This window comes from Physeter macrocephalus, chromosome 10 (assembly GCF_002837175.3).
Source record: "Physeter macrocephalus isolate SW-GA chromosome 10, ASM283717v5, whole genome shotgun sequence".
In the NCBI taxonomy this organism is placed as follows: Eukaryota; Metazoa; Chordata; class Mammalia; order Artiodactyla; family Physeteridae; genus Physeter; species Physeter macrocephalus.
Window position 1 is genome coordinate 66,528,873 of NC_041223.1, and position 21,634 is coordinate 66,550,506.

The following is a 21,634-nucleotide window of genomic DNA, read 5'->3' on the forward strand; positions in this document are numbered from 1 at the left end:
ACGACCAGGCAGTTGTTCGGGCCTTGATTTCTTCCTAGGGTGTAACTGACTGCTGCCATGCTGTTTGGTAGATTGATAGAAGAGTTGCCTACTTCCTGCCAATCTATTTCAAAGGTGACTAGAGCTTCATGACCCTGGAAAGGACATTTCTATTTCTTTCTGTTTTTATACTAGGCTGCTTAAATATTAGTGAAGGGAACAGTTGGAAACATTTGTAGGATACAAAAGAGACAATCTTAAAACTATCACCTTTAGTTTAGTGTGGAGAGCCTTCAACAGTCAGCTTTTAGTAGGTAGAAAATAAAATGCTATGTTTCTATGAAGTATGGCCAAGCGGAGATTCGCCCTAATTGAAAGAGAATGTGGAGTAATTGTTTCTATTTTCAGGGGAACCACTGTAGAGCAGCACGTGGAATCAAACAAATGTGTTCAAATTTGTTAACATTCTCAGGCTTATTTACCCAATACTCAATAATGCAAAAGAAAATCTTATGAGAAGCAACATGATATTTGAGTTGATGTCGTTTGTCATGAAATATTTTATGAAAATTGTTCATTTTAAAATGGAAAGTGACGGTCCTTGCAACTTCCCAGGTATTTGATGTTTTGTTTGTAACTTCTTAGAAGATAGTTTCAAATTTAAAAGCATAACTGGAGCTGACCAAGGAAGGGATGGCAGATTTAATGTTACTCTTCAATTTGTAATTATATTAAAACAATTCCTTCTTGCTCAGAGTCAGAGCAAAGTGATTGTTGAATATTTCTTTCAGTTCAATAATAGATCTTCTCCAGGAAACAACAAAAAAGACAAATCAATATACCAAAATTGTGCAAATAATTTTCCTTTGAATAGGAGGCAATAACACAAAATGTCTGAATTCTGACAGACTCTCAAGTTATTAAAGGGATTTGATGTCTAACAGTTTATATAGTATATCATTTGACTATCACTACAAAATCCAAAGGTGTAGTCAGTAAAGGAATATCAAATGTAACAGTCCAACTTTCAACCCACTGCTTCTGATAGTAATAGTAACACAGCCTTTCAGAGAGGACACTGTGAATAGATATAGAGGATAGATAAAGGGAAGATGAACATTAGAGTAAACTTTAGCTCTATAAATAAATCTTTTAATGTTCTAATAACTCATGAAAAAGCTATTTTCTAAAATTATTTTTATGGAAGCGACTGACATTTGGTACACTTTTATAGCCTTCCTCCCCAAAAGAGAGTGCAAGAGTAAAAACAGCTTCGTTTTACATTATTGAGCCAAATATCCTTGAAAAAATAAGTAAATAAATCTACTACAATTCTAGAACGTAATGAATATGCTTTGGAAACTGTCGGTATGTAATTGAGTAATTCACTTGATTCCAACCTGTTAATATTTATCTTTTTAGAAGTCTAAAAATGATTCAATACAAATACTGACAGACTTTTCCGTGCTGTTCTAGTCTGAGGAGTAGATGTTGAGGTTGGATAGAGAGGACCTGGGAGTGTGTGGACTTCGGCGTTGACTGTAATCATAGCTGGCTTTGAACCTGCCTCCATTTTTGTGTTACTGATGTACAATTACAGACTGTTTTTATTTTTTAATAGTCAGAGCAACCACACAGATCATATATTCGTGTTCTGCAGCTGATAAACTCTACCAATAAACTTAATTTTTTTGATCCAACTTGATTAACTGCAACACCATTATAGGTCATTTGTTTTGGCACTAAACGAGGGCTCTCTCTCTCTCTCCCCTTCCCTTCCGTCCTTCTTTTATTCCTTTATTCTGTTTGTCTTCTTTTTCCCTTCCTTCCTCCCCCTCTTCCACTTCCCCCTCGTCTTCTTCCTCCATCTTTTTTTTTTGTCTCTGTCACTCTGTCATTTCACATTACTCAGAACTCAGATACGAAGATAAACCAAGTGAAGTAAGTCAGACAAAGACAAATATCATATTACATCACTTATATGTGGAATCTATAAAAATGATACAAATGAACTTATTTACAAAACAGAAACAGACACTCAGACATAGAAGACAAACTTATGGTTACCAAAGGGAAAAGGGAAAGGGGGAGGGATAAATTAAGAGTTTGGGATTGACATATACACACTACTATATATAAAATAGGTAAACAACAAGGACGTACTGTATGGCACAGGGAACTATATTAAATATCTTGTAATAACCTATAATGGAAAAGAATCTGAAAATAATAGATTTATATATATACATATACATATATATATAAAACTGAATCACTTTGCTGTTCACCTGAAACTAATACAACATTGTAAATCAACTATACTTCAATTAAAAAATAAATAAATAAAGGGAAGAAAAGAATACAACCAGACTGATGGCCCTTAATACTTTTCTGAATCTAAAGTTGTCAGGTTCATCTAAATTCATGCAAATTTTAAGTATATGAGTTTCTTTGTTAAGGTTATTTTAGTCACATAAAGTTATTTAGTTTTTAAAATGTCCAGTAGTAAAAAGAGAGGGTTTTTTTCACCTTTCTTTTCACGTATTCTTTTCCCCAAAGAAGACTAGCCTTACAATATGCACATTGTCCCTTTGTTTGTTTGTACTATTTTAATACTGCCTCTCTTAAACTTAAAATTGAGATATCTCTACTTTTTTCCCAATTTATTTGACTTCCTTTATATCAGTCCACACTACAGAATCATCCTCAATATTTATTTTCAAAGGACAGGAACACTTCTGAGCAATACATCTAATTCTGCTAAAATCTACTTTAGCTGCAAAGCCAAAACATATTCTTGCTCTGTGATTTCTGGTCCTCACTCCATTGTGCTGATCTAATTGAGTGTTCACTTTCTCCCATCATTCATATCTCTGTATTATTTAACATTTTTTCTTGCAGTCATTTCATAATACTATTAAGAGAAAAATCTTTTTTAATGTTATAATGAAGTCAAAAATAAAAATAAAAGCTCAACAATTACAGAGATTTACAGGTAAAGTGTAGACAGATTCGATTGTACCTCAGGCAGATTGTAAGAAAAGTGTTTCAGGGTGAGATCTGAGACATGCAGGTCTCCTAAACCTCCACAAAAACTTGTGGTTTCACGCTAGAAGATTCCCCAGGTTAAATCTGAAGGATTCCACATAAGGGTGAGATGAAAAGGCAAGTCCTGTCATCTCTTAAATGGTGGAGACCAGGTCTTGTAGGTCCTAATCCCTTCATGTCTGGCCCTTCAGTGTTCAAATAATAACCATCAGCTGTTTGTCAGAGGAACATATGGGTACCAATCTGGAATGGAGAAATAGTGCTCGTGTAGCTTGAGTAAGTTTGGACTTTAAACACTGAAGGGAAAATCCCAGTAGATATTCTTTAGGCTCAGCTGACAAGCACATAGGCTCTTTAAAAAACCCTCGAGATGGCATGCTTCTGCTTTTCACCAATGGTGCTACCGTCCAAAACCAGCTGGTTACTGAACCTACTCATTGGATGACTAGACAATCATTTCCTCTCTCAGTAAAATACTTTCTGTAAGGAACTTAGCAATTCCAAAATGCTACAGATGAAACTTTTCCTCCTAGGGCAAAAAAAATTGCCCTTAACTGAGTCTCTGCTGCCTATAACAGTCTTTTGCCTCAGTCCATCAAGAACCATGTCACAGGTCCCACTTTTCCCCCTGGCATCATGTCTTCACTCACACACTTGATAACATGGAATTAATTTTTCCCGGACTTTCCTCTTAGTGCTAAGCAACCCTTTAGACCTTACCCAAAAGTAGCAAAGAGAACAAGAGACATCCAGAGTGTTGGTCTAAAGTTTCCAGATGCCTGCTAAACCTCTCAGTTTGGTCTAACAAGTCATTCTAGCTCCCTGGCTTGCTCCTTTCACGTGGTAGTTAGGCAGGAAAACCCAACAGAGATTTGGCTTGATTCCATCTTTATTGTGTATCAGGGCTTAGATGATAAACATGGGTCACCGTCACTACCCACTCAACGGCTCTCCTTCTCTGGATGAACAACCTTTGTAGGAGACTCTAAATTTAGCCCAAGAGATCAGGTTCAAGAAGGAAACATAAAAGAAAAAAAAAAAAAAGGCCTAGCCACTTCCGCACTGCTGCCATACCTCCATCTTTTAAAAGCAACACGTGAAGTCGCGGAACACTCACCTGCGCATGGCAGTTCTGATCAGGAGACCGGAGGTTCCGCCAGGGAAAACCGCTTATTTTGCCAAAGCTTTTTTTCTTTCCTTCGTAAAAGGACAGCTGGCTCCAAGATACAGATGTGGAATTACAGAAAGTCACCAGGACTAAGCACAAGCCCTTGGCTGTCTAACAATGTTATAAATCCATTCCTTGCTCCGCTGCACTTTTTTTCAGACGTTGAAAAGCGGTTCAAGAACTCCCAGGAATGGGCGTCCCTCGATCGCGTCCTGAGCGCTCACACACCGCTGGCGGGCCTCCTGACCCAGACACGGGCCTCCACAAACTCGTCTCTGCCTGGAAGTCTCGAGACTGGGCGCTGTGTGAAGGCTGCAGGTCTGTGCTGAGTTTGTCCACGGGCTCGAGCGCTGGTGGGAGGAAAGCCCCACGGGTGTTGACCTCCATCGAGGTCAAGTTATCCAGCCTGGCGCCGGCCGCCTGCTGTGTCACGAAGGCGTCAGCACGCACGGGAGCTTGGCTACGCGACTGTCCTGCGCGTCCTCCATCGGGGTCCCGATCTCATGCGCCTTGGGGATGTTGTCCGAAGCCTGATTTAACAGGAGTTTGGTAAGTTCCCTGGACTAAGGGCTAGGCGTAGGGGGAAACGTTTCCTCCTTTTCCTTCCTGATCCCTCATCTTCTCCAACTTTCCCACCTCCCTCCACTCGCGAGGAAGCAGCCAACACATCCATCTTGGTGTCGGGTTGATCGCCAGCCACAGGGCCACCTCCAGGTGAGTCAGGGTGGAAGAGCCCCAGGTCGCCCCCAGTTAGTAGATCTTGTCCGGACTGAAGTTCGGGATAATGGTGACCAGCTTCTCGGCCAGAAACTCTACGTCGGCTGCGTCCGCGGCGGCGCCTCCAGCGCCCCAGGCTCCGGGAGGAGCTTTCCCGCCACTTTCCCGCCACAGCGCAGGGCCCCCCCCCCCATTATACTATTCTTCTACTTCCTCCTTCCCTTCCCTTTTTAAAATATTTGATTTAGATAATGGATACTATTTAGCCACCTCTGAAGAACCTTCGTTCCAAAAGGGGCTTCAAGCTTTTTTTTTTTTAATAAAAATATGAAAAAACGTATTTGCACATTGCATGTTATAGTTAAGTGCATGTGATTCAGGGTACCACCAAATAATTCTAACAGAAAGAGTGGTACAACAGCTCTCTGGTGGTAAAAATTAATGGAGTAAAACAGTTTATTCCAGACATTTTCTTCTTTAACTTGTGATATATTGGGAGATAATTCTACATGGGTCTCTTTTTTTTTTCTGTACATCTTGCAAGCAGGGGCGCTGACTGCCCTTTGTTCCAGATGATTTTTTTTTTTTTTTTTTTTTTTTTTTTGCAGTACGCGGGCCTCTCACCGCTGTGGCCTCTCCCGCTGCGGAGCACAGGCTCCGGATGCGCAGGCTCAGCGGCCATGGCTCACGGGCCTAGCCGCTCCGCAGCATGTGGGATCTTCCCGGACCGGGGCACGAACCCGTGTCCCCTGCATCGGCAGGCGGATTCTCAACCACTGCGCCACCAGGAAAGCCCGCAGATGATCTTGTATCTATTTATTTATTTTTTGGCTGTGTTGGGTCTTCGTTGCTGCGCGTGGACTTTCCCTAGTTGTGGCGAGCGGGGACTACTCTTTGTTGTGGTGCGCGGGCTTCTCATTGCGGTGGCTTCTCTTGTTGCAGAGCACAGGCTCTAGGCACCCGGGCTGAGTAGTTGTGGCTCACGGGCTCTAGAGCACAGGCTCAGTAGTTGTGGCCCATGGGCTTAGGTGCTCTGTGGCATGTGGGTCTTCCTGGACCAGGGCTCCAACCCGTGTCCCCTGCATTGGCAGGCAGATTCTCAACCACTGTGCCACCAGGGAAGCCCTCCCCAGATGATCTTTTAAATGATATTTTTATAGAGAATAGACTTGGATGGTAGAGTTAATGTCTCCCTCTGAAGCAAGTAACAGGTTTGCTTACAGCCCTGGAAGATAGAGATGGTCATCTCTTTCTAGAAGAAAGGGCATCTATTTAGGTTCCCTAAGCTCAGAGCCCTTCTCCTGTCATACAAGGCCCAATTCATGTCACCATATGGCCCAATTCATGTCACCTGGTAAGAACTGGAGCTCAGAAAAATGGTATAAATGCTGATACTTTGGTACTGCATTTGCAATAAACTCACCTTTGATCTCTGCCTTGTGTCATCTGCCAGCATCCATGAAACTTGGCAGACTAGCTGACCTCTCAGAGATTTGTTGATGGTTTTTGGCAACATAGGTGATATGCTTACAGGGATCTGGCCTTTTGGAAGAGGAAAGACATGGACCTTGTGGGCTAACTAATGGGATTTGAATAAAATTCATGGGACTCTGTAGTGACATGTTGACAAAATCATATGGTCAACCGGGCAATAAATGGTCCTCTGCTTTATTGCCTGTTGATGAGGAAGAACTGGAGAGGTGGCTGCAAGATGAGTACCAGGAAGAAAATTCAAATACAGATAGATGCCCAAACACTGTCTGGGTGTTGCCAAATGTCTTCTCAGCTGGGGTTGGGGGAGGACTTCCTTACCAATCTGGCAGTCAGCCTCAGGTCTTCCCCATTGTAACGACTGATACTAAGATTTGTTTGAGGGTGGCAGAGGGCAGATGTTTCTGACCCTCTTGAGAAAACAGTTATAGAGATGTGCACCCACCCAGGTGAAACAAGGGATATTCATGACCTCTGGTGCAAAACCGAGCAAATCATTTGAATCTTGGCTGGTTTGCTTGGGAGATGAGGGGGCCAGGCTCATAAGGCTTGTTAAGAAGGATGGTAACAGCCTAGCCTTCTTACAGCTCAGCCCCTCCTACAGTCTATGAGGCCAACCTTAAATTCATTTGGCATCAGGGTTTTTTTTTTTTTGCAGTGGATCTTGGCTGCTGTAAGAGAGCTTTGGCACTTTCAGGAGAAATGCATGAGAGAGATCATTTCCCATGGGAAATTATAGATGGGGCATTGGCTGGTATTTGGCCTCTTATGGTGCAGATTGAGTTAATGATGCTGATAAAGGTGACCCATCAGAAAATAAGAAACTGACTCAAAGGAATGTAGATACAGTAATTCAATCAGCCTTGCAAACCTGGAAAACTTCCTAGAGTAGAGACAGCCCAACTTAAAGCTTAGTAGGCAAGAGTAACAGAAAGAAAGTGTTAAAATGGTACTAGAAAAACAAAAGAAATCATGTGAATATTGCAAGGCTAGACTTTCCTGGGATAAAAAACTTTTATATGAAGGGAAAAATAGCAAAGTCACTCTTCCTATGGAGAAAACTTGAGCTATTTTCTTGTAATAACAGCAGATGCCAAGAGTTAAGATGGATTCCTAAATCTTAAATCTGAAAAAGAATATATGTATATATATTATACATATATTTATATATATATTATATGTATTTATATAAAAAATATATATTATATATAATATATATTTATACATTTATATATATATTTATATATATATAAAACTGAATAATTTTGCTGTACACTTAAAACTAACACAACATTGTAAATTAACTACACTTCAATTAAAAAAAAAAGATGGACTCCTAAGAATAGTTGCCACTGTGCAAGCCCAAATCAGTCATACAGACCTCATGAGCCAACCCAGAAAGCAATGTGACTGCTGAGATAGGAGACCTCAAAATTGATGGGGTCAGTAATAATGACCTTGCTACCCTAGATAAGGTTTTGGATGAGGTGAAAACATCAGGAGTTTGTTTCATTGAGTCACAGGTCACTGTCATGCCCCCTGATACTGGGAGTAAATACAAAGTCTTGTTCCTTGGCTCAGAGCTTTTCTCTCTGTGCCCTTGGTCCTCTCTACTCTTGTACCGTGAACTTGTATTCCCATACCTTGGAATGCAAATTAAATGTATTTTAGACCTTCTGACTCTTCATCTGTACCTCTTAAATTCTTTCTTATGTTTTCTACCATTTTATTTCTCTCTGCGCTACTTTCAGAATTCTTTTGGCTCCACTTCCATTTTACTAATTCTCTCTTTTTGTGCCTAATCTGCTGCCACACTCATTCACTGAGTTTCAAATTTCAGTTGTTATATTTTTCACTCCAATTACTGTAATGATCTCTCAATACTTATGTATTAATTTTAAAAATAATTTCCTATTACATGCTGATTCCGTCAAGCTTATTTTTATTCTAATAATGAAGTAAGCCTATTTTTCTTTTTTCTCTGTTTCTCTTCCTTTTTTTTTTTTTAAATGATCTGCATCTAAGTTAATTATCTGAAGTTTTTTGTTCTGCTTCTGTTTTCTGTTGTTTCTGATAGACTTTATACATGTTGCCTTATTATCTTGCCAGCTTGGTTATTTTTCAGTTTGAGTTTATCATAAAATTTTTCTTGGGAGCATTCTCACAAGAGAGGGCAAAATAGAGATGGTGTCCTCCAGAAAGAGTACATTCATTCCTTCCCAGAGCTCACTGGCACTAACAGTTCAGGATCATGTTAAACTAAATTACATTTTGTGATTATATGGGGACATTCCCCACAAAGACAAGTGGAGCTCTATAACACTATGATGGCTACATGTGTTTACAGGAACTCAAGGATGGATTCCTTCCCTACTCCCTTGCAAAGTGACAGAGGGTTTCCTTTAGGTTCACCTTACTCTAACTGTGTAGGCTTTAGTGTCACAAATCAACATGGTAGGCTCACGAATCAAAGTCCTCCCCATGGGTGTCCCTAGGCTTTTCAGGGTGCTTCCAGGCCATAGCTAGGTTTAGCCAGAGCAAATGCCTTATGGCAGGGTGGATTAGAATCTTCCTTTTCCCTCCTGTTCTTAGATTGAAGGCTGGGAATTCCTTAATATTTCATCAGATTTGTGCTGCCTTTATGAAGATTATTCTTTTACTTTATCCTTTATTTTTAGTTGTTTTTAGTAGGAGGTTTGGTAAAAATAATCTACCTTTACTGGAAAGTGGTGATCAGAGACATGAATATTTTTACTCCTTTTACTATTGATTTCTAATTTTATTGCATAATTGTCAGAGAACATAGTCTATATAAAGGCTTTATTTATTGTCTGTTACATAGTTGCTTTTGTTAATATTTAACTTGTTCATCAAAAAGAAGTATGTTCTTTAAAGGCAACATCTTATTTATATGATAAACTTTTCTATGTTAAAATGATAAGAAAATATTCAAACATGATTTGGTTTTTGCTAAAATAAAGAGAGAAGATATTCCATTAAGGAACTTAGCAAAACATTTTCAACCATGATTTATTTTAGATAAAGCCAATATATTACCAAACATTGATGTTTACAAATTCTTCCTTCAATGAGTAGATTAGATCACATCATTTCATTAATCAGAAAGTATTTCTTTAATGCCCAGTATGTGTTCAGCACTTTATTAGGTAATGGAAGCTAGATCAAAGAAGTATTTCACATGGTTCTGATCTTCTGAGAATTTACAATTGGCTAAAAAGTGATATAATTTCTAAAAATTAAAATAGTGCTATACAATACCTAATAAGGCATAGCAATTTCCAGGATGACTGCTACAAGCTGTAAGAGCTTAGGAATTCAATTAATGCTAGAGCATTTAAACAAATAATTGTGGATTAAGTGGATGGAGAATTGGGCCTCAAAATGCATGGACTTTTGATGCAGTCAGAGAAAGGAGAGATAAGGAGCAATTTACCTCAGCTTCCTCTTTAAAATAATGTAATTGAATATCTATATAGTTATGGCTCCTGAAAAGCCTCTTAGCTTGTATGTTATTAGAATAATAAGAAAATGGATTGCTGAAAATATGTTGTACTTTATCTAAAGATTAATATGCAATAAATTTCTTTAATAGCTTATTTTATCACTCTATCAGTTACTGATAATTAATAATAAATTATTAACGTTGTTTTTAACCAAACAATTGATGTTAAGTGTGAAACCACATATTATTTTTTAAGTCTTTTTCTCTTAAATGTTTTAAACTGATTTTATTTTTTAACCATTTCTTCTTATTGTAAGAAGATTTTGTAAAAAATATCCTTACGATGAAAAAAAAAAGTGCAACTTATGGTTGATTAAACTTCAGGCACCTTTTTATTAATGACTATGTCTGGGGACTATTTGATGTGCAACTAAACTTAAAGCCTTTATTTTCTGCCACCCTTCATTTATCTTACACAGCTAACACATGTCTAGATAAAAACACCCAAGATTACTATGGAGAATAAAGACGGGTATATTTTTCACACACTCAAGGTGGAGAAAGAGAGATTCTAATTCTAACCTGCTGTGTTTTCTTGTTATGTTGACAGTCAAGCTGACTGAAAGTGACTGATTTTCACCATCTTTGAAAGTTACTATTTTTGACTGGAACAGTTGAGAATGTTCCCGTATTGCTGGAGTATTTGGAGGGGGGGAACTCCCCAAAGTAGAAAAATATTGAGAACTCAAAAGCCTGTGGTATAATCCTTGCTTCACTTTTTAAAAATTAGAATAATTGTAGTGTCTTTTCTTATGATTGAGGGGGGTTTCTTTCTTTTTTTTTAGTAGACTTTATTTTTTATGACAGTTTAGATTTAAAGAAAAATTGAGAAGATAGTACAGAGAATTCCCATGCACCCCATATCCAGTTTCACATATTATTAACATCTTATATTATCATGATACATTTGTTACACCTAATGAACCAATATTGACCTTATTTTTAACTAAAGTCCATATCATTTGGAGTCCCTTAGTTTTACCTAAGGTTCTTTTTCTGTTCCAGGGCACCATCCAGGATACTACAGTGCATTTAGTTGTCATGTCTCTTTAGACTCCTTTTGGCTGTGACAGTTCCTCAGAATTGGCTAGTTTTGATGACCTTGACAGTTTTGTGGAGTATTAGGCATTGTGTAGAATGCCCTTCTACTGGAATTTGTCTCATGTTTTTCTAATGATGAGATTGGAGTTATGGGCTTTTAGGAGGAAGACCACAGAGCTGAAGTGCCATTTTCATCATATCAATAATACATACTATCAACATGATTTATCACTATTGATGTTGACCTTGATCACCTGGCTGAGGTAGTGTTTGTCAGGTTTCTCCACTGTGAAGTTGGTAACCCCTCTTTCCCTACTGTACTCATTGAAAGGAAGTCATTATGCCTAGTCCACACTGAAGGGGCAGAAAGTCATGTGCCCTTCCTCTAGGGCAGAGTATCTCATAAATTATCTGTAATTCTTCTGCATGGAAAATTTGTTTCTTCTTTCCCTTCCATTTACTTATTCAATTACTGATTAATATCAATATAGCCTCATGGATATGTATTTTATACTACTTTAAATATTTTGTTTATCAAATTGTTCCTTCTGGGGCTACTGGGAGCTCTTTCAGTCAATTCCTGTATCCCTTTGACATGCCCCCATCATCATGAAGTTTTTCTGAGGACTTACTTACTTTTGGGCTCTACAAGATATTCCAGATTCGTCTTGTATATTTCCTGCCCCAGTCCTGGAATCTGCTATTTATGCAAGTTTTGCTGATTCCTTTTGCTGGAGAAAGGTTTTTGAAACCAAGATCTGTATGTTAGGTATGCTCATTGCTATTGTGATGTCATTGCTTTAGGCCTTCTTAGTTGACAGAAAAAAGAAATATATGTGCATATACTAACCTGTGTATATACATGTATCTGTAAATATTTCTATATGTAATTATCTGTATCTATATTAAGCTAAATATGGGTTCATCCTGATGTCTCCTGTCTATTACCACATGGATCATTCTAACCTCCTTCCTTGCTTATATGTAAACTCCTACTTGAACAGTGAGAAATCTGACTCTCATCATCCACCATTCATTGACATAATTGTTCAATTCCAGGATACATGTATAGCAGCATTATAATTGTTAACTTGTGCCTCCATGGAAAATAACTTTATCAGATGGAAGACAGTGTTATTGTTCCTTTTGCCTTCAGTCAAAGAATCCACTCATTTCCAGTTATGTAGGTCATCACCTTCCCCTGCCCCCAACTCCCTTAGTGTGATTTGTTCATATTTTGTATGTAAGATGATCTGATAACAGTCTGCAGTCCTTTCTAAGATTCCCCAATCTCCTAAAGGATTTTTGATATGTTAAAGTTCACTTTTTGTCTATAAAGTTCTATGGAACTTGACAAATCACAGAGAATACTTTCACCACCCTAAAAAATCCTCTGTGCTTTATTTATTCAACACCTCTCCACCAAACTCCTGGCAATCATCGATCTCACCATCTATAATTTTGCTTTTTCCAGAATGTCATAGAATTGGAATCATCAATATGAAATTTTTTCAGACTGGCTTCTTTCACTTAGCAATATACATTTAAGTTTCCTCTGCGTATTTTCATGGCTTGATAACTCTATATTTAATTGTTGAATAATATTCCACTGTATAGATGTACATAGTTTGTTTACCCATCGACCTGCTGAAGGAGACATTCGTTGCCTCCAGCTTTTGAAATTATGAATAAAGCTACTATAAACCTTCACATACATGTTTTTTTGTGGACATTTGTTTTCAGATCAGTTAAGTAAATATCTAGGAGTGTGACTACTAGAACATGTGGTAAGACAATGTGTTGTTTTGTAAGAAACTTCCAAACTGTCTCCCATAGTAGCTATAGCATTTTGCATCCCCTCTAGCAAAGAATGAAAGTTCCTGTTCCATAGCCTAGTCAGCAGTTGGTATTGACAGTTTTTTAAATTGTAGCCATTCTGGTAAGTGTGTAGTGATAGCTCATTGTTGTTTTAATTTGCAATTGCTTAATTTAATTTGCAACTGCCTGATTCTTTTTCAGAAGGTTATGACAAATAATGTTGAACAGCTTTCTTATGCTTATTTGCCATCTGTAGATCTTCTTTGGTGAGATATCTATTCAGATTTATTGTCCATTTTAAAATTAGTTTGTATTTTTTTATTGTAGAGTTTTAGAATTCTTTGTGTAGTTCGAATATAAGTCCTTTATCACATATGTGTTGTTTTGCAAATATTTTTCCCAGTATTTTGTGTATTAATCTTGTATTCTGTAAGCTTATTAGTTCCAAGTTTTGTTTTGTTCACTCCATGGAATTTTCTATATAGACAATCATGTCATCTGTGCACAGAGACCATTTTATTTCTTCCTTTCCAATTTGTATAGATTGTTATTTCAATTTACTGTCTTAATGCACTTGCTAGGGCTTCTAGTATGATGTTGAATAGAATTCAAAAGAAGGGACATCCTTACCTTGTTCCCAACTTTAGAGGAAAAACATCCAGTCTCTCACCATTAAGTATGATGATGTTAGCTGGATTTTGTTTGTTTGTTTGTTTTAATAAATGTTTTTCATCAAGTTAAGGAAGTTTCACTCTATTCCTTGTATTCCTACTTAGCTGGGAGTTTTCATCATGATTAGGTGTTAGATGCTGTCAAATGCTTTGTCTGTATCAATTGATATGTTCATATGATTTTTTTTAGCATGTTGATGTAGTGGATTACATTATTTGATTTCCAAGGGGTGAATCAGCCTCATATACCTGGAATAATTCCTTCTTGGTTGTGATGTATAATTGTTTTTATTCATTGTGGGATTATTTTTGTTAATATTTTGTTAAAGGTTTTTGCATCTATGTTCATAAGAGATATTGACTTGTAGTTTTCTTTTCTTGTTATGTCTTTATCTGGTTTTTGTATTAGGGTAATGCTGGTCTCAGAATGAATTAGGAAGTGTTCCCTCAGTTCCTATTTTCTAGATGAAATTGTGGGGAATTGACAACTTCTTCCTTAAGTGTATGGTAGAATCTGCTAGTGAAACCATCCGGTGTGTTGCTTTCTTTTATGGAAGGTTATTAATTATCAATCCAATTTCCTTAATAGATGTAGGCCTATTTAGTTTATCTCTTTCTCTTTGTGGATGTGTTGGTTGATTGTGCCTGTCAAATAACTGATCTATTATATTTAAGTTATGTTTGTAGGCATCGAGTTGTTCATAGTATTCCTTTACTATCCTTTTAATGTTAATGGGGTCAGTAGTGATCACTGCTCTTTCATTTCTGATATTGACAATTTTTGTCTTCTTTTTTCTTTGTTAGCCTTGCTAGAGGTTGTATTAGTTTCCCTGTAACAAAGTACCACAAACTTGGCATGACTTAGAACAATTTAAATGTATTGTCTCACAGTTCTGGAGCCCCAAATCTGAAATTGATATGCAGTAGAGCCATGCTCTCTCGAAAGGTGCTAGGGAAGGGTTTGCTCCTGGCCTCTCTCTTAGCCTCTGGTAGTTCCTTGGCATGTGGCAGCATAACTTCCTGGGTCATTTTCTCTGTATAAATGTATGTGTGCAAGTTTTGCCAATTTACAAGGTCATCAGTCTTATTGTATTGGTGCTCACCCTACTCCAGTATGACCTCATCTTAACTAATGACATCTGCAATGACCCTATTTCCACATTAGTTTACATTCTGAGGTACTGGGAGTTAGGACTTCAACATATGAATTTTGGCAGGGGGTGGAGGTTGGAGGACAGACAGTTCAGCCCATAACAGAGGTTTACCAATTTTACTGAACTTTTCAAAGAACCACACTTTAGGTTTGTTAATTTTTTTTATTGTTTTCTCGTTTTCAATTTTATTGATTTCTGCACAGTTTTTATTTTTCTTCTTTTCTTCTGCTTGCTTTAAGAAGGCTTAAGTTGCTCTTCTATTTCTAGTTTCCTAAGGTTTAATACGTTTATATTTTTCTTGCTCTCTAGTATATGCATTTACTACCATTTATTTCACTCTAAATTCTGCTTATGCTTCATTTCACAAATTTTGATAAGTATTACTTTCATTTTGATTTAATTAAAATATTTAAAAATTTCTCTTGAGACTTCTTCTTTGACCCTTACATTATTTGGAAGTGTGTTCTTGTTTAATCTCCAAATATTTTGAGATTTTGTAAGCTATTTTTCTGCTATTGGCTTCTCTTTTAATTTCAAGTGGCTGAAAACACAATTTTTATGATTTCTCTTCTTTTAAATTGTTGAGGTCTGTTTTGTAGCCAAGCCTGTGGTCTATATTGGTGAATGTTCCATGTGAGGTGGAGACAAATATGTATTCTGCTCTTGTGGGATGGAGTATTCTATAAGTGTCTATTAGATCAAGTTAACTGAGTGTTTTTTTTAGATCTACTATGTCTTTACTGATTTTCTGCCTGTCTACTCTATCAATTACTGATAAGAGAGGTATTGAAATCTTTTAAAACAGTAGATTTGTCTATCTCTCCTTGCAGTTTTATCAGTTTTGCCTCATATATTTTGATGCTTTGTTTCTAGGTGCATACACCTTATGGATTAATAATATTTTCTTGGAGAATTGCCATCTTTATCATTACATAATATCTCTCTTTATCCCTGATAATTTTCCTTGCTCTGAAGTTTGTTTTGTCACAAATTAATGTGGTTACTCCACCTTTTTTTGATTAGTGTTAACATAATATAACTTAATCTATCCATTGACTTTTTAACCTGTCCAAATCTTTATATTTAAAGTGGGATTTTATAGATAGTATATAGTTGGGTCTTTTTCTTTTATCCATTCTGACAGTCTCTGTCTTGTGATTGGTGTACTTTGAACATTCACATTTAATGTGATTATGATATAGCTTGATTAATATCTAATGTTTGTAATTGTTTTCTATTTGCTGCAGTATTCTTTGCTTCTTCTTTATTCTCTTTTCCTTCCTTCTCTTGTTTTAATTGAGCATTTTATGTGATTCATTTTATCTCTTCTCTTAGCATATCGATTACACTTCTTTTAAAGATTTTTTAGTCTTTGCCCTGGAGTTTGAAATATACATTTACAACTGATTCAATCCACATTGAAATAATGCTATATCACTTCTTAGGTAAGACAAATACCTCATAATAGAATATGCCCAATCCCCAGCCCCACATACCTTAAGAAATTCCTGACATACACTTCACTTATGCACATGTTATAATCACCAGTATTGTTATTATTATACTTCAAACAAATGGCTATCTTTTAGAACAAGTAAGAAGGAAAATTATTTTAAATTATATTTTATCTTCATTCATTCCTTCTTTAATACTCCTTTTTGTTTGTGTAGATATGAGTTTCTGAACTCTATCATTTTTCTTCTGCCTGAAGAACTTCTTTTAACATGTCTTTCAGAGCAGGTCCAGAGATTTGGATTTTTCTTGGCTCTTCACCATGAGAACCTGGTGAGATTCCTGAAGGTAAAACCCACACACACATATGTTTGCTTCCTGTGACTGTGGCCCTCAGTAGTTTCTCAGTTTGACACTTAATCTCAGCAATTTGTCAAAATTACCTTTAAGTATGCCTACCAGTTTATAGTTTCTGCTCCAAGTAAACAGATCTTGGCTATTATTCACCTGTCTCTCCAGATTTTGGGGTGGATGGTGGTTTGCCTAACAGTCTCAGTTCTTTTATAGTTTCAAGAAGAGTTGTTGATTTTTGTTTTTTTCAGATTTTACTTGCTATGAGAATGGCAGTTATAACTTTTAAGCTTTTTACACATCAGGACTGAAACTGGAAGTCCCTTGCTTCACTTTTTAACTTATTTGGTAAAGGAAATCTATGTGTGTGCAGGGCAAAATATTTATTGATGAGATAAATGAACTGAGTTATCAGAGATTTTCTTAGAAAATGATGAGCATGGAAATGAAGTTTATTTTTTTAAATAAATAAATTTATTTATTTATTTATTTTTGGCTGTGTTGGGTCGTCATTGCTGCATGTGGGCTTTCTGTTTTTTTAGTTGAGGCAAGTGGGGGCTACTCTTCATTGCAGTGAGCAGGCTTCTCACTGCAGTGGCTTCTCCTCTTGCGGAGCACAGACTCTAGGCGTGCAGGCTGCAGTAGTTGTGGCTCACCGGCTAGAGAGCACAGGTTCAGTAGTTGTGACACATGGGCTTAGGTGCTCTGTGGCATGTGGGATCTTCCCAGACCAGGGATCGAACCCGTGTCCCCTGCATTGGCAGGCGGATTCTTAACCACTGCACCATGAGGGAAGCCCTGAAGTTTGGTTTAATTCATGCGAATTTTACCGGTATTCACTTTTTTTTTTTTTTTTTTTGGCACGCGGGGCTCTCACTGTTGTGGCCTCTCCTGTCGCGGGGCACAGGCTCTGGACGCGCAGGCTCAGCGGCCATGGCTCACTGGCCCAGCCGCTCTGCGGCATGTGGGATCTTCCCGGACCGGGGCACGAACCTGTGTCCCCTGCATCGTCAGGCAGACTCTCAACCACTGTGCCACCAGGGAAGCCCTACTGGTATTTACTTTTTAATTAAAAAACAAATGCTCAGAACTTGATTCATTTGAAAGGCTATGACTAATATTGATTTAAATAAATTAGTTAGAATGTATAGATATGTTGGTCAATAGGCCCTATTATACTTGCTGTTTAGCATAATGTTGCCAGGAAACTAAATGAGCAGTTCCTGCCTCCCTCAAGAAGTTATTAGCTCTCTTTTTCAGGGAACTAACAGGACTTTGTTTATACCTTTATAATAGCACTCAAATCAATCTACTGTATCTGTTTGTGTCTGTCTCTCCTATGAGAATAAGTTCTTTGAAGGCATGGATCATATATCTTATTTATTTTTGTATTTCCAGCACTTAGCGTATTTCTTGGCCCATCATAAGTGCTCAAGAAATGTCTCTTAATTGATTGAATACATTAATGAATGAAAAATATTTTCCGTATAATAATACTGTGAGAGTGATTTTTTGGGAAATTTATGGCAAAATTCTAATATATTTGTATTATTTTGGTGTGTTTCATCTGAAAGTTGTCCACTGAAATGTTGGTATGAGTATAACTGTTTCTTAATTTCATCAACTCAGCTATGTCCAAAATATCAAAATGTACATTATTTCCTGGGGATATAAAGCATAGGCTTTTAGAAGAAGAAATCTTATATTCTCAAATGTCTGATTAAGTTTACCAATGTTAACATTTATTTGTTTGTGTTACTATTTTTGTGACTTCTTTGTCACTTAACACTTTTTCAGTACATCAGTGGTAATTAAACCCATCTGGGAGTTCTGAGTGGGAAAGTAGCAATAAAATATTATTAAAGAAAAATTCTTTGCTGCTCTGCCAACAAAGGTATCAGGAGGGGCATATGGTATCAAGCAGAGAACTGGGATCAGCAAGAGAAAGACCACAAGCCCTAGAGGCTCTAAAGAGGGGCTTCATACATTATCTCCTGCCATAGGATAGTACCTTCTGAAACCTGTTATTGTCCACATCCTATAAGAGCAGGTTTATCTTTCAGTGGCAGATTGTGTTTAAAAAGTTCATAAGGTTGATGGATAAAAGCTATAATACCAATTTGCAAATACAAAATAGCTATCATAGAGACAGGAACTGGAAAAATTTATGTGTACTTAAGTATTAACATTTCCATGTATATGTTTACTTACTTGGGAAACTTGTCCAGAGAACTTGATGAACAGGATGTGCTTTCTCAGGGATCCTGTAACAGATTATCACAAATTTAGTCTAGTTAGTTTTGTAGTCTAGAAATTTGAAATCAAGGTGTAGGCAGGGCCATACACCCTGTAGGCTCCAGGAAAAGTTGTTTTTATTGTTTTTTAGGTATTTTTTTTTTTTTTTTTTTTGCCTCTTCCTAGTTTCTCAGGTTTGGCAATTATTGCTGTTCCTTGGCTTGTAGATGCATCACTGACATCTGCCGCATTGTCATATGGAGTTCTCCCTGTGTGTTTCTGTGTCCAAATTTCCCTTTTCTTAAAGGAAACCAATCCTATTGGAGTTAGGGCCCAGCCTAATCCAGATAACCTTATTTTAACTTGATTACATCAGCAAAGACCCTATTTTCACATAAGATCACCTTCACAGACTCCAAGTGGATATGAAATTTGGGGGCACACCATTCAACTCAGTACAGGAAGTTAGATAAATCCAGTATTTAATGGTACCAGGATAAGGTAGGTTGGTAGCCTGATACAAACATTTACAACTAAGGACCATTTTGTCAAAAGGACAAAGACATTTTAAGTCATTTTAGGACAATTTTAAGGCTATGACTCCACAGTCATTTCAACAGTCAGGTTGACTTTGCCTCAAGCACCAGAATATTTGAGGACCTTTGGACATCAGTGCCAAACTTTTTCTTAATCTTACTCCTTTTCCTGCTTTCCAGGCTGCGCAGTGCCCTATTTGATAGATTGATGCTTTCTTTAGATATGTTAATAAATTCCTTCAGTTTTCTGAGGAGTTTTCCACTGCTGAACCAATAGCCCTCTCTACTTTGCTATCTCTGCTGGGATTATTTTTATTATTTTTATTTTGAAGCAATATTCTCGCAGATAATTGCATTTCCGTGCATGTAATGGGTGGCAGTGGGGATGCTGGCTACCATATGCTGGTACTGACCACCATAATAACCACAAAAATAACAAAATATAATAGTAAGCATTTACTCAGAATTTATGGCTATAGGAAACATCTCATTTAAGAAGTACAGGTGTTTCACATGAATTATAACAAATGATCACAAGATAATAGGCATCATTTCCTTATTTTACGTGTGAGGAAACTAAAACTGCTAAGTAATTTGCTGAAGATTACTTAACTAGTTTAGTAGTGGATCAGAAACAGATTTGTCTATGTTACTCCAAAGTTTTTCTACTTTGATACAATAACCCAAACTAGTTACCACTATATGTACTGGGATGATCAAGCTGAGTCCCTCTCTCTCTCTCTCTCTCTCTCTCTCTCTCTCTCTCGCTCTCGCTCTTTCTATTTTTCCTCTTATTTTTAAACAACATAACATTTTGAAATCATTATATATTTTTACTTTCAAAGTACAGTATTACAGATTAACTTAATTGACCAGACAACCACTTTTCCTGGAGAACTTTTTCTAAAACTATTGTTCTTTGAACGACACTCTGGAAAAACACTACTTTTCAAGCTTTCAATCAGTATCCGCCTTGTTTTTCTCATTCTCTACTCTTGTCACGACTTCCTTTCAGACAATATGTTTTTTTTTAAATAAATTTTTATTTATTTATTTACTTTTGGCTGTGTTTGGTCTTCACTGCTGTGCACGGGCTTTCTCTAGTTGCGGCGAGCGGGGGCTACTCTTTGGTGAGGTGCGCAGGCTTCTCATTGCGGTGGTTTCTTTTGTTGTGGAGTACAGCCTCCAGGCACCTGGGCTTCCGTAGTTGTGGCACGTGGGATCAGTAGTTGTGGCTCACAGGTTCTAGAGCACAGCCTCAGTAGTTGTGGCACACGGGCTTATTTGCTCTGCGGCATGTGGGATCTTCTCCGACCAGGGATCGACCCTGTGTCCCCTGCATTGGCTGGCGGATTCTTAACCACTGTGCCACCAGGGAAGTCCAGACAATATGTTTCTGTTACTGAAATATTTTCTTTCATTCATCTTCTGCAAAGTGGTGAGAGCTGAGTTCATTAAACACTGACCTGCTCTCAGTCTGTTAATACAATGAAAATGGGACCGTTAGAAAGGTCTCGTTTCTAATTATGTCATCTGAAAAAGGTAGCACAGTAATGAATCAATTGATGTAACTATACCCATTAACCAATTGCTTGAATTAGTTTGCTGATGGGCTGGCTCACCCCTGTTGGAGAAGAGAATCCTGAGTGGTGCAGGTGTTGGTGTTGGAAGTGTTAGTGCAGTTGTTGGCATGGAGACGGGTTAGTGCAGGTATTGGCATTTATTGGTGTTGGCTTTAGGAAAGGCTGAGCTTACTGCAAAAAAAACCATGTAAATTAATGTTGGGACACTATTTAGGTTGGAAGGTGTATTAATTTCCTAGGGCTGCTGTAACAAACACCACAAACTGCTTGGCTTAAAACAACTGAAATTTGTTTTCTCACCATTCTGGAGGCCAGAAGTCTGAAACTGGTAGATTTGTGTTCTGTTATCACAGAGCTTTGTTCTCTCCTGAAGTCTCCAGGAGAGAAACTTTTCTTACCTCTTCCATCTTCTGGTGGCTCCAGGAGTTTCTTAACTTCCATGGCTTCATAACTTCAGTTTCTGCCACTATCTTCACATAACTTCTCCTTTTTTCTCTGTGTGTCTCTCCTTTGTGTCTCTTACAAGGAAACTGTCATTGGATTTTGGGCCCAATTATCCAGGATGATCTCATCTCGACATCTTAAACCTAATTATTACATCTGCAAGGTCTTTCTCCAAATAATGTCACATTTACTGATGCCAGGGATGAGGACATAAACGTATCTTCTGGAGACCTCTGTTTAATCCACTACAGAGGGTAAGTGTCACACTTAATTCCAAATTTTTCCTAAGGCCAACCTTGCCACTGTATCCATGATATTTTCAGGCTAAATGGAAAACTGATAATTTGAACTAAGCACTCAAATAAAACTTATCAGTACAATCCTTAAGGCTCTGAATTGTGTGGAGAAAGGTAGAAATCTGAG

General features: G+C 37.5%; 1 pseudogene; it reads right to left on the minus strand.

Moving 5' to 3' along the window:
- Positions 1 to 4,369: 4,369 nt before the first annotated feature.
- Positions 4,370 to 21,208, minus strand: LOC102987237 (DNA replication complex GINS protein PSF2-like; annotated as a pseudogene).
- Between the last annotated feature and the right edge of the window lie 426 nt (positions 21,209 to 21,634).